A 12,675-nucleotide genomic window follows, 5' to 3' on the forward strand; every position below is an offset into this window, starting at 1 on the left:
AAGTAATTTATATGTAATGGTACCTGGTGTGCAGGAACGTCATATTCAGCATCAAGTTGCTTCAGCAACGGTCCTAGAGCTCTTCTGAAGGCGTGGGTCTTCCACATGGACCACCAAGTCTCGAAGCCATCGGTAGTGGTGGTGAAACAGAGGTTATGAGGGATTGGAATGGCCAGAGCGTCAAAGAAGGTATAGCACCTTTGGCCAGTAAGAATGTCAGGCAGTTCAGCCCTGCTTGCTGTCAGGTGGTGGAGAAAGAAGTGTGGGGGCACTTGCCCAAGGCCAAGCTGCCGGGCTACCACCACCGGTTGGTAAGACTCATAACCAGGCTTAATGATCCTGTTTGAGGTACTCATGCCAACTGGGAGAAAGCAAGGACGGATCATGATAGAGTACAGGTGCCGGGTGCTAGCGTCATCGGCAAGACTGTCTAATCGGAAGGAGACTGGATTCTCAAAGTTTTCCGATTCAGTATAGGGAAAGAACAGGGGGTTGTCCAGGCCTTGGAAGAAAATCTTGAACCACTCTGCTGCTTCCTTGGGGATCAGCCTCCTGCCTGGGAGACTATACAGAGCTTGACTGTGGTGACCCAGCGTACCACTGCATGGTGTAGTACACAAGTCGTTGACATAACACAAGTGAAACACCGTTTCACCCATATTACATCTCTCAGAGTGGTACAACAGAAACATATGCGAGTCCAATGTATGTCTATAGAAGTACACACGAACTGTTTACACAAGATCAACACAACCTCCTACTTTACAGTGAGGTAAAACTTCAAATAAAGCTCCAGAAGAACGACTCATAGTCTATCTTATTGCTAACTCAAGTTCAAGAGCTACTTGGCTTGCTATAGAAATCTAGCTACTTAGGTGCTAGGATTAGGGAAAGGTTCCCTTCTATTACTAGTCTAGGTTTCCATTTTAGCTGATGCAGAAGTTGACTCCATTGACTTCTTTGATTGAATTCTTCATCTTGTTGCAGTTGACTCCTTTGTCTTTGAGTTCCACGGTAGTTTCTCCTTCGGTGCATTGATCTAAGAAGGGGGTTCAAACGAGATAGAATGAGTACGAGCGTACTCAGCAAGTTCATATTAGGAAATATGTGTATCATGCACTAGCTACAGCCATAGACCGGAAAGTCATAGGCCAATGCAAGTTTTCATAAACATTTCTTCAAAAGGTTTATTTTATTCTCGAAAACTATGCCCGTCGGTCTTCACGGAGTTGACTAGAACTTCGTGGAGTTCCTTTCCTGCCGCGTTCGCAGTTCCTTCCCGGAACAAGGAGTGACAGCCACAATTTGATACACTCTGCAGAGGTGCGTTACTTTTCCCACAAGAGATCTCACCCTTTTTGCCATCCGCGAGGGACTTGCCCCCGTTCACACTTCCTTTGGTGTGAGGCCGGGTATAAAGATCCAAGCCCACACCGCCTTCTCCGCGACCGCAAACCCACCCTTTTGTCCAACCGTACACCTCCGATAGACTTCCCCCGATAATACGGCTTTACTCATGGTGTACTCCGGACAATCCTTCATAGATGGTAGAGATTAACATCACTAATGGATGGGGATTTAAAAGGATTTCCCAACCTATTGCGGCAGTGCCTCCAGCACCCCACCGTCTCTACCAATCCGTTGGCGTGCAGAAGGGAAAAGATACGATCGGCTTCCCAGAGCCATTATAGATCTCATGGTCAACGCGGTTTGTACGGCGCTAGAATCACTGGACGGCATTGGTATTTTAATCCTAGGGTGATATAACCCATTGCAATGGAACCTCCACCATATCAACACATACCATGGTTCCATTGCCCACCACATAGTCATATTCATAATTGTAAAATAATACTTTGCTTTTCAATGCATGAGTGATAAGTATAGTACTTTGCATATAGTTTGATACAAATAATCAAATGACATGAGCAAGCGATGAACTTGCCTTTCTTGACTCGCAAGATTATGCAGGCAAAAGCTTCGATACGTGAGAACTCCAAATGCTGAAATACCATCATCGTCCGGTAAGGACAATGTTTAAAGAACTGGCAAAAATGCTATAATGCATAGTATGAGATGCAATCGTCCCGAGCGTAACCTAACCTCGATGATTTAGGATGTATGAGTTGTAAAGATTTCTTTAGGGTTGGTTGCACTTTTAGAATGGTTCTCAAACAAGGTTCTTATTAGGGTTTGGTTATATTAGCATCATAATCAAGTGATATAAGACATCATAACAATCATACACATAAAAAATAATGGTGGAATAATAGATAAAGAACAGTTGTTAATTTTAAGTTCTACAGAACATGGTTGATGATTACTTATACTATACTTCAAAAGAATAACTTTTGAAGAACATGTTGTTTAAGTGATAATAGGTATTTCAAAGAAGGATTAGGGCTTCTAAGGTTTGATTGACATCTGTACTTCAAAAGAATAACTTTTGAAGAACATGTTAAATAAGAATAAGAACTACTTTAAATAGGAGCTAAGACTTCTAGGGTTTACTATTAGATTCATTTAGTTTTCTAATAGGGACTAGTTGGTTCTTAACTTGGAATGGGTTTCTATATAGCAAGTATTGGCAGGTTTATTACTATGGTTGATTATGGTATCATACCAAAGAATGATGGTCAAGGTTTTGCTATTAGTTAGGGTTTACTATGGCTTCACATTTGCTTCACTAAGTAATCTCTAATGGTTTCTAAGCTAAGTGGCTTATCATTTCCTAAGTAAGGTTTAGTTGGATAGGAACATGTGGGGTGATTTACTACACAAAGTTGATACTAGGGTTTATCATTATGGTTCTACTAGGGTTTAATGATTGAGGTTGATCTTAATGGTATGGTATATAAGAGTGGTGATCAATGGTACTAATTCAATTAACAAGTTAGGGTTTCTACCTAGGTGACATTAGTGGATCATATAGGTTTTAATTAAGAATAGGAACATGAAATGATAATCTCATGTGACTTGGTTTTATGCTAGTGGATCCTAAGCATGTATTCATGGGTCACATAATATGGTTCTCTAGGTAAGGTGAAATTCACATGATCACATGTGATAAGCAACTAGGGTTTTAGGGTTTAAAACATTTTGACATGATCACCTAAAATAATGGGATCTAGATTCTAACTTATAATAAAACTAGGGTTTCTTAATGATGATCCAATTCTTAAAGTAATAATTGGTACTAGAATTAATGTGATTAAGTACTTGAAATAAAGTTATTAATAATTTTAACATGCTAGCAATTTTTTAGAGGGTTTAAGAATTAAAATAATTACTAGTTAGGGTTTATGAATTACCACTAATAATTAAGTGGATGCAATTATGATAAAGAAAATTAATCTTAACATTTTACTTAGTTACTGAATAGTTAAAATTTAATTTTGGAACTTCACTAATTATTGAATTCAAATTGTGTTTTAAATAAATTGAAAAGGCATAATTAACAAAGTTTAAAATAAGTTAATTTTTATTTTGACACACATTTTTGTTTTATATTTTATTTGAATAGAGTTTATTTTTGTGAGTATTTTTATATATTATTCATATTTTCTGAGTTGAAATGAATTTTATATGGTTTTACAAAGTTTCAGCAATTTACTGGTTTTTAAATTAAACAACAAATGCTAAATGTACCGAGACAGATCTAGCTCTACTCACTGATCGGTGGGGCATGTCTCCACGTTGGCTGCCACGCAAGCAAGGACCGGTCAAAGTTGACCAGGACCTTTGACCTCACCGGCGGTTAAACGCCGGCGGTCAGCAGATGGTGGCGCCGCCGATTTACGGCCTCCCGGGATGCGCGGCTAGGCTCTATCGAACGAGTACAACAAGACAAAGCGAATGGTGGTGATGGTTTTGCGACGGGATCACCGGAGCGTCGCCGGCGATGGGTACTGCGGCGGTGCTACTCCGGCCATCATGCGAATTAGGGCTACAGGCGATGCCAGGAAGTGAGAGTAGGTGCGATAGACGCGTATGCTCACCCTGAAGCTCAAGGTGTGGTCGGCTCCGGCGATGGTCGACGGAGACGACGGCGATTGGAGATTTCCCGGCGATGTGCTGCAGAAGGGATCGGTGAAATTGATCCGCTATACGGCTCCCCTTGATGCTCTGCTCCTCCAGGGTGCTCCTTGAGTCCAGGCGCTCCTCCTGGACCACACGCCGGAGGCTGGGGTGACCTCCTCCGTCGGCTTCGTCTTTGACTCCGGCGAACAGATGAGGATGAATGTGCGAGATAGAGGTTGTCTGAGAAGAAATGGAGTGGAGGAGATGAACAAGGCGTGCACGGCGATGCTCTCCACCTATTTATAGGCCAAGGGAAGCCCTGTGGCCTCGACACGGTGACGGCCATGGTCGAAGAGGTGGCGGTATCTGGAAGTTTCTAACTGGCATGGATCTCCTCGTCCGCGGATAAGCTCGGACGCGAGAGAGGTTGGGCGTGGTTCTGAGTTCTTCTACGGCGTCCGGGGCGTGCTTATCGGCGAGGAGGTCGTGGCCTACTGGCGTTGCAGCGCTGTCGTGCACGGAGACGAGGACGACGACGTGTTTTATTCTCGCACGATTTTTAAAGCCACCGAACCGGTATTTGGCTTGGGCTGGGCTGCTCTTGGTCCTTTGCTGGGCTGGTTTGGTGGGCTGCACGGCATGCTTCGGCTGCCAAGCAAGGTAAGTCTTTCCCTCTCTTTTCTCTTTTAAATTTCTGTTTTGAATTTTGTTATTTAAATTCAAATATTGTTTATATTTTGTTCTGCAGGTTCTAAATTATTTGAATATCAAAACAATTTGATAATGATACTTACTGTATTGTTTTGTTTTCAACAACCATTGTATAATTGATTTATTTTGTGTTCTTATGAGACACAATTCAAATTTTCAAATAGAAATGATTTTAGGTTTATCTCAATTGCTTTGTTAATTAAGGAATTAAACATGTTTTAACTGATTTGAAATTTAGAACATGTGCATGGTGAACACATTCTATTTTTCTAGTGCTTAACCATAGTGATCATTCACATATAATTTAATTATGGGGTTTAACAAATGGTAAAGGAAATGGAATTGGTTCATGATTTTATGTGAATGATAGTTCTTAAGGTTTAAGAAGATGGTTAAGAAAGTTCTATAATCACTAATCTGGTTTTAGTAAACTTTAGCTTGAACTAATTAAGATTGATCCTATGTTTATAATTAGCAATGCATTTGCTAATGATGGTTTAATTTATAGAACACTACTTCATTTGGTCTACTAGGATGGAAAGGTGGGGTTTAATATTTTATGTGAACTGATTCCTAGGTGAAAGGTTTATAGTTTTGGTGATGCTTCACTAATTGAAGTATAAAATAGGCATGAGGCATGGCAGGGTTTAATTACTAGTGATATACTTATTATTTTATTGATAGATGAGATCTAGTGATCCTATGGGGTTAACTTATCATTTATATCTACAAGGTATAATCATGCATTAGACAAGATCCACTCATTCCTCACTAATCCCTCTTTAATATTCCTCTCATCACACTCATCCTAGATTCTTAGGGTTTATAATTAATACCAAGTTGTGATGATTATAGAATTGGTTTGCTAAGGTATTGTTATTGAAATAGGGTTCTCACTTCTAAGATCAAATATTGACTTGAACAACTAGGATTAGTACTTCTCTAATATTCTAGTATGAACATGGCTATGGTTAGTATTATAACTTCTCTCACTTCTCAATGTCTTGGAATATCCTAAGGTCCTACTCAAGAGATGATGATATGATCCTCTAAATAGATTGTTTGCCTAGGAATTCTACCTTGGTATCTTCTGTAGCTTGTTCTTCAGGAAATCTGAATAAACCTGCATCTTATGGTATGCCTCCACCTCCTAGCTTCTTCATCTTGATCCTAGCTAATGCATGGAGTGACTCTATGTGTGTGCTTCCTTGTTTCATGCTACAAGATGATGAAATGGATGAAGGGTGTGGCTCTATTTATAGGCTTGGGCAAGCTCTAGTATCATGACACATAGGTGGTGACTCTTGATTTGGTTTGATGAGTAAGGTGCTTGGTTGTCATGCCCTTATCCATAGCAATCCTTTGAGCATGAGGTGGCAAAGCTTGGAAAGCAAGTCATGTAGATATTTTCATCCCACATGGCATAGAGATTATCCTCTCATATGATTTATTTTTGGATAGCCAAGTGGCATTTGCTACTAAATATCATGTGGATGGTTTTATTATTGTGGATGAGTCATCATATCATATTTGATTGGATTTACATTATAATATTGGTAAAAAGTTAAAGTTGAAGGTTATTCCTCAATTTTGGATAGTTGGGTTTGATTTCACCAAGGCATGGTCATATGAGTTTCAAAATACTCATAGTTAGTTTGATTCAAATAGTTTGAACTATAATTCGTAATGTAAATGGATTTAGTTTTATGATATTCCATGTATTTAATAAGTTATGATTTAAATAAGAATGTGTGGCTTTTATGCACTTTAGACCCTGTGGTTTAACTTATTTATAAGTGAATTAATTTACACACAAAGGTAGTTGCTAACTTTTAAGTGTTAATAAGTTAGGGTTTGATTCTTAAAGAATGTGTTGTTGTAAATCTAATTCCATTTGATCTAATCCATAGATCAAATCATCTCTACCCAAAACAAGGTTTAGCAAAGATCACAAGTGAAGTTTATAGCGCTTGACTTGATGATCTACTTCAATTCCAAGCAAGTCAAGTGAAACTTCGACTATCGTGGTAAGTTTTATTTGAAAGCGCGAAAATTCCCCGGATTTTCTATGCATGAATGCAATGCACACTTTGGTGTTCTCTCATTTTCTTGCCTCTAAACCTGGGATATTACAGCCTCTCCCCCTTAAACTGAACTTCGTCCCGAAGTTCAAACGCTCTCATGTTTCGGAATGTTGAAATGTCTTGAACAGATCACGATCCTTTCAAACTCCATGGTGATCTCAGTAGATATAATTGAATATATCCCTTGTCCAGATCCTTCATGTAGTCTTCTGATGTCTGGAACTGATACTTTCTTTAATTCTATGATTTCTTCCAACACTCTAAGCTTATAGGTTTTCTCTCCAAAGATTCTTGGATTAGGACATCTTATTGTGTTAATGGACTTTACTAATGGTTGTGGTGACATCTTCCTATTTGGGTACTCAAAGCTTGGTTCTACCAGCTGCGGTAATCCAAATTGCGGTGTAATATGGCACTACGATTTACCAGCTGCGATACTCAAACCTTAATTTTAAAAGATTTATTTAAGGTAGAGTATTTTTTCCCTTACTACCATAACGAAAGTAATGGTACTTAGTAAGGTATTACGATAGGCATGGTCCTGGTTGTTTAGTCCTACGAATGGATTAGACTCATTTAGTCCATCCAACCATGGCTTCTAGTTTGTACTAGTTATCTTCCTTTTGGTTTCTTTAGGTTCCATGAAAGGAATCTTTCTAATAATCATTAGTGTTGGTATGGTCAAACCCTTCGATCTTTTGTTCTCTTAGGCTTTGATTGTCCTCCGATATCTTCTTCATCCAACTTCATTTTCTAATACTTACTTAAGTTCTCTTGGTTTTGAGTAATTACAATTACCCACTTAAGTTAAGGTCTAACCCTTACTTTTTCGAGATATAAACCTCGGCTTCTGGTCTGACAATCTCCTGAGAGTACTTTTATATGGGTACTTCCCAACAACCTTATAAAAATAAGATCGGACTTCCTCTCAGTTTAGACCTTTTTCTCCGTCTATCATACTCCAAATCATATTTTAATACTTCTCCTTCAACCTTCCTCTCCCCCTTGGAGTTTACTAATGATCTTCAAACTTCCTTTCTTCTAATCATTAAACTCCAAGGCTAGAAGTTTAGTCTTGGTCTAACTTGTAGTTCGTACTTTTCTAGAATCTCACGAAGAATTCTTTGTGGTGTATCCACTCAGTTGTGGGTATCCATTATGAATCCTCCAATTAAAAAATTTACCAGCTACGAGATACCAGCTGTGAAATACTAGCTGCGGAATCCCCCTTTCTTTTAGGTAACGAAATGTTCAGGCTGTGGCTATCTGGTACCAGCTGCAGACTACCTAGTACCAGATGTAGCTTATTGGATACCAGTTGTGGCTATGTTATGCTTCTAGTCAATATCTACCCACCAGCTGTGGCTACTTTTATAGTTTTAATTAATATATACCTCACTTCACATACCTTCTCTTCATGGTTATCCTATATCAGCTGCGGTCTTATCATACCAGCTACGACTTCACTTGTCTATTTTCCTTCTTCCAGGGTTTGTTTTGCAAGAAACCACTTGTTGACACTATGAAAATAGTATTGTAAGTGACTTCGCTTGCATTCCCTTCTTCCGTAATGCATACGGCTCCACTTCTACTACTACATATTCACTATTTTTCTCACTTTTATGGTACTTCCATGTTGAAATACTCCTTGATTAAAGATAAAAGTGAGCTTGATTGGTCCTTCCATCAGATTGTTGTGGTTACTTCCCACAATTTTACTTGCTTCTACAAGTGAACCTTCATCTTGTCTTCCAAAATCTTCAGAATTCGTCACTTCCTCGCACGAATACCTTTACCCTCTAGACCTATAACATCAAGTAAGAGATTGATATTGCAACATGCATTTGCATATCAAAGTCAAACTTCATGTATGGATCTAGTCAATCAATGAAAATCCAATAAAATCCAAGAAGATCCAGCTTTGTGCTTATAATACACATCCTTATATGCCTGAATAAAATAGTTGGGTAAGACATCCCTAAACATCAGGCTCAGATGTGCAGTATATAACACCACATAAGATAGGTTTAGGTCGTGATACTTAGCACAAATACGTTAATTTCTACTATTTGTCTCAACATTTATCACAATTGCACATTTGCAATGAGACAAACTTGAAACACAATGGCCTGGGATAGTTGAAGTTAACCTACTTTTCTTTGGAAGTACTAACAAAATAGTATACCATATATGTGCTATTGAGGACTACTTCCTATAATACAATTAGTTCTAACATGTCTACTCTAAACACATGATTGTTTAGAATATACCACCTATAACTCTATGATTTCTCTATGTGACATGCTCTCAATAAGCCTTCTTTAAACTAAGAACTATGGTTCCAGCATACTTGGTACAGTTATTAGGATTTTAAGGCCTAAGCTTTCGAATTATTCCTTAAATCCTACTCCTCATCATACTTCTGTTAACTCACTTATGATGTTCTACTCCCTCACATCATGATTCTCAAGTGAATCATATATGATTACCAACTCTACCATGAAAAGTAGACTTATACGACTCCTATCACTATTCCTTACCTTCTATGATTGACTCATCATAGACATATACTACCTTATATATCTTATCTCCCTTACTTAACATCAGTCATTTGACATTTTAAATGAATCTTACTTAACTATAACATAACTTGGTATACATCTTCCAATAGGATATCTTCCTTATGGTTGTATCCTCTCTTTGGACTACCATGTGTTGTATACCAACTGTGGTCTACTACCACCCGGCCATTATCTTAAGCTTCAATGGTGTTCTATTTATTTTGGAATGAAGCAAGATAACTAATTCACTTTACTAAAGAAAGATAGATAAGAAAGATCGACTCAAGTGTGTCAGGATTATTCTCAAGTGAATACCCATCTCAAGTCAAAAGAATAGTTGGTTTAGCATAGTTGGCTTAACTAAGATACTTCCTATAGACACTACCAAACCTATAGGTCTCCTTTAAAGGGTTTTAATCCTAGGGTCAAAGCATTTGCTCGATACCAACTGTGGTGACCCAGCGTACCACCGCATGGTGTAGTACACAAGTCGCTGACATAACACAAGTGAAACACCGTTCCACCCATATTACATCTCTCAGAGTGGTACAACAGAAACATATGCGAGTCCAAGGTATGTCTATAGAAGTACACACGAACTGTTTACACAAGATCAACACAACCTCCTACTTTACAGTGAGGTAAAACTTCAAATAAAGCTCCAGAAGAACGACTCATAGTCTATCTTATTGCTAACTCAAGTTCAAGAGCTACTTGGCTTGCTATAGAAATCTAGATACTTAGGTGTTAGGATTAGGGAAAGGTTCCCTTCTATTACTAGTCTAGGTTTCCATTTTAGCTGATGCAGAAGTTGACTCCATTGACTTCTTTGATTGAATTCTTCATCTTGTTGCAGTTGACTCCTTTGTCTTTGAGTTCCACGGTAGTTTCTCCTTCGGTGCATTGATCTAAGAAGGGGGTTCAAACGAGATAGAATGAGTACGAGCGTACTCAGCAAGTTCATATTAGGAAATATGTGTATCATGCACTAGCTACAGCCATAGACCAGAAAGTCATAGGCCAATGCAAGTTTTCATAAACATTTCTTCAAAAGGTTTATTTTATTCTGAAAACTATGCCCGTCAGTCTTCACAGGTTGACTAGAACTTCGTGGAGTTCCTTTCCTGCCGCGTTCGCAGCTCCCTTCCCGAACAAGGAGTGACAGCCACAATTTGATACACTCTGCAGAGGTGCGTTACTTTTCCCACAAGAGATCTCACCCTTTTTGCCATCCGCAGGGACTTGCCCCCGTTCACACTTCCTTTGGTGTGAGGCCAGGTATAAAGATCCAAGCCCACACCGCCTTCTTCGCGACTGCAAACCCACCCTTTTGTCCAACCGTACACCTCCAGTAGACTTCCCCTGATAATACGGCTTTACTCATGGTGTACTCCGGACAATCCTTCATAGATGGTAGAGCTTAACATCACTAATGGATGGGGATTTAAAAGGATTTCCCAACCTATTGCGGCAGTGCCTCCAAGCACCCCACCGTCTCTACCAATCCGTTGGCGTGCGTAAGGGAAAAGATACGATCGGCTTCCCCGCAGCCATTATAGATCTCATGGTCAACGCGGTTTGTACGGCGCTAGAATCACCGGACGGCATTGGTATTTTAATCCTAGGGTGATATAACCCATTGCAATGGAACCTCCACCATATCAACACATACCATGGTTCCATTGCCCACCACATAGTCATATTCATAATTGTAAAATAATACTTTGCTTTTCAATGCATGAGTGATAAGTATAGTACTTTGCATATAGTTTGATATAAATAATCAAATGACATGAGCAAGCGATGAACTTGCCTTTCTTGACTGCAAGATTATGCAGGCAAAAGCTTCGATACGTGAGAACTCCAAATGCTGAAATACCATCATCGTCCGGTAAGGACAATGTTTAAAGAACTCGGCAAAAATGCTATAATGCATAGTATGAGATGCAATCGTCCCGAGCGTAACCTAACCTCGATGATTTAGGATGTATGATTTGTAAAGATTTCTTTAGGGTTGGTTGCACTTTTAGAATGGTTCTCAAACAAGGTTCTTATTAGGGTTTGGTTATATTAGCATCATAATCAAGTGATATAAGACATCATAACAATCATACACATAAAAAATAATGGTGGAATAATAGATAAAGAACAATTGTTAATTTTAAGTTCTACAGAACATGGTTGATGATTACTTATACTATACTTCAAAAGAATAACTTTTGAAGAACATGTTGTTTAAGTGATAATAGGTATTTCAAAGAAGGATTAGGGCTTCTAAGGTTTGATTGACATTTGTACTTCAAAAGAATAACTTTTGAAGAACAGGTTAAATAAGAATAAGAACTACTTTAAATAGGAGCTAAGACTTCTAGGGTTTACTATTAGATTCATTTAGTTTTCTAATAGGGACTAGTTGGTTCTTAACTTGGAATGGGTTTCTATATAGCAAGTATTGGCAAGTTTATTACTATGGTTGATTATGGTATCATAGCAAAGAATGATGGTCAAGGTTTTGCTATTAGTTAGGGTTTACTATGGCTTCACATTTGCTTCACTAAGTAATCTCTAATGGTTTCTAAGCTAAGTGGCTTATCATTTCCTAAGTAAGGTTTAGTTGGATAGGAACATGTGGGGTGATTTACTACACAAAGTTGATACTAGGGTTTATCATTATGGTTCTACTAGGGTTTAATGATTGAGGTTGATCTTAATGGTATGGTATATAAGAGTGGTGATCAATGGTACTAATTCAATTAACAAGTTAGGGTTTCTACCTAGGTGACATTAGTGGATCATATAGGTTTTAATTAAGAATAGGAACATGAAATGATAATCTCATGTGACTTGGTTTTATGCTAGTGGATCCTAAGCATGTATTCATGGGTCACATAATATGGTTCTCTAGGTAAGGTGAAATTCACATGATCACATGTGATAAGCAACTAGGGTTTTAGGGTTTAAAACATTTTGACATGATCACCTAAAATAATGGGATCTAGATTCTAACTTATAATAAAACTAGGGTTTCTTAATGATGATCCAATTCTTAAAGTAATAATTGGTACTAGAATTAATGTGATTAAGTACTTGAAATAAAGTTATTAATAATTTTAACATGCTAGCAATTTTTTAGAGGGTTTAAGAATTAAAATAATTACTAGTTGGGGTTTATGAATTACCACTAATAATTAAGTGGATGCAATTATGATAAAGAAAATTAATCTTAACATTTTACTTAGTTACTGAATAGTTAAAATTTAATTTTGGAATTTCACTAATTATTGAATTCAAATTGTGTT

Source organism: Lolium rigidum, chromosome 1 (genome assembly GCF_022539505.1).
Source record: "Lolium rigidum isolate FL_2022 chromosome 1, APGP_CSIRO_Lrig_0.1, whole genome shotgun sequence".
In the NCBI taxonomy this organism is placed as follows: Eukaryota; Viridiplantae; Streptophyta; class Magnoliopsida; order Poales; family Poaceae; genus Lolium; species Lolium rigidum.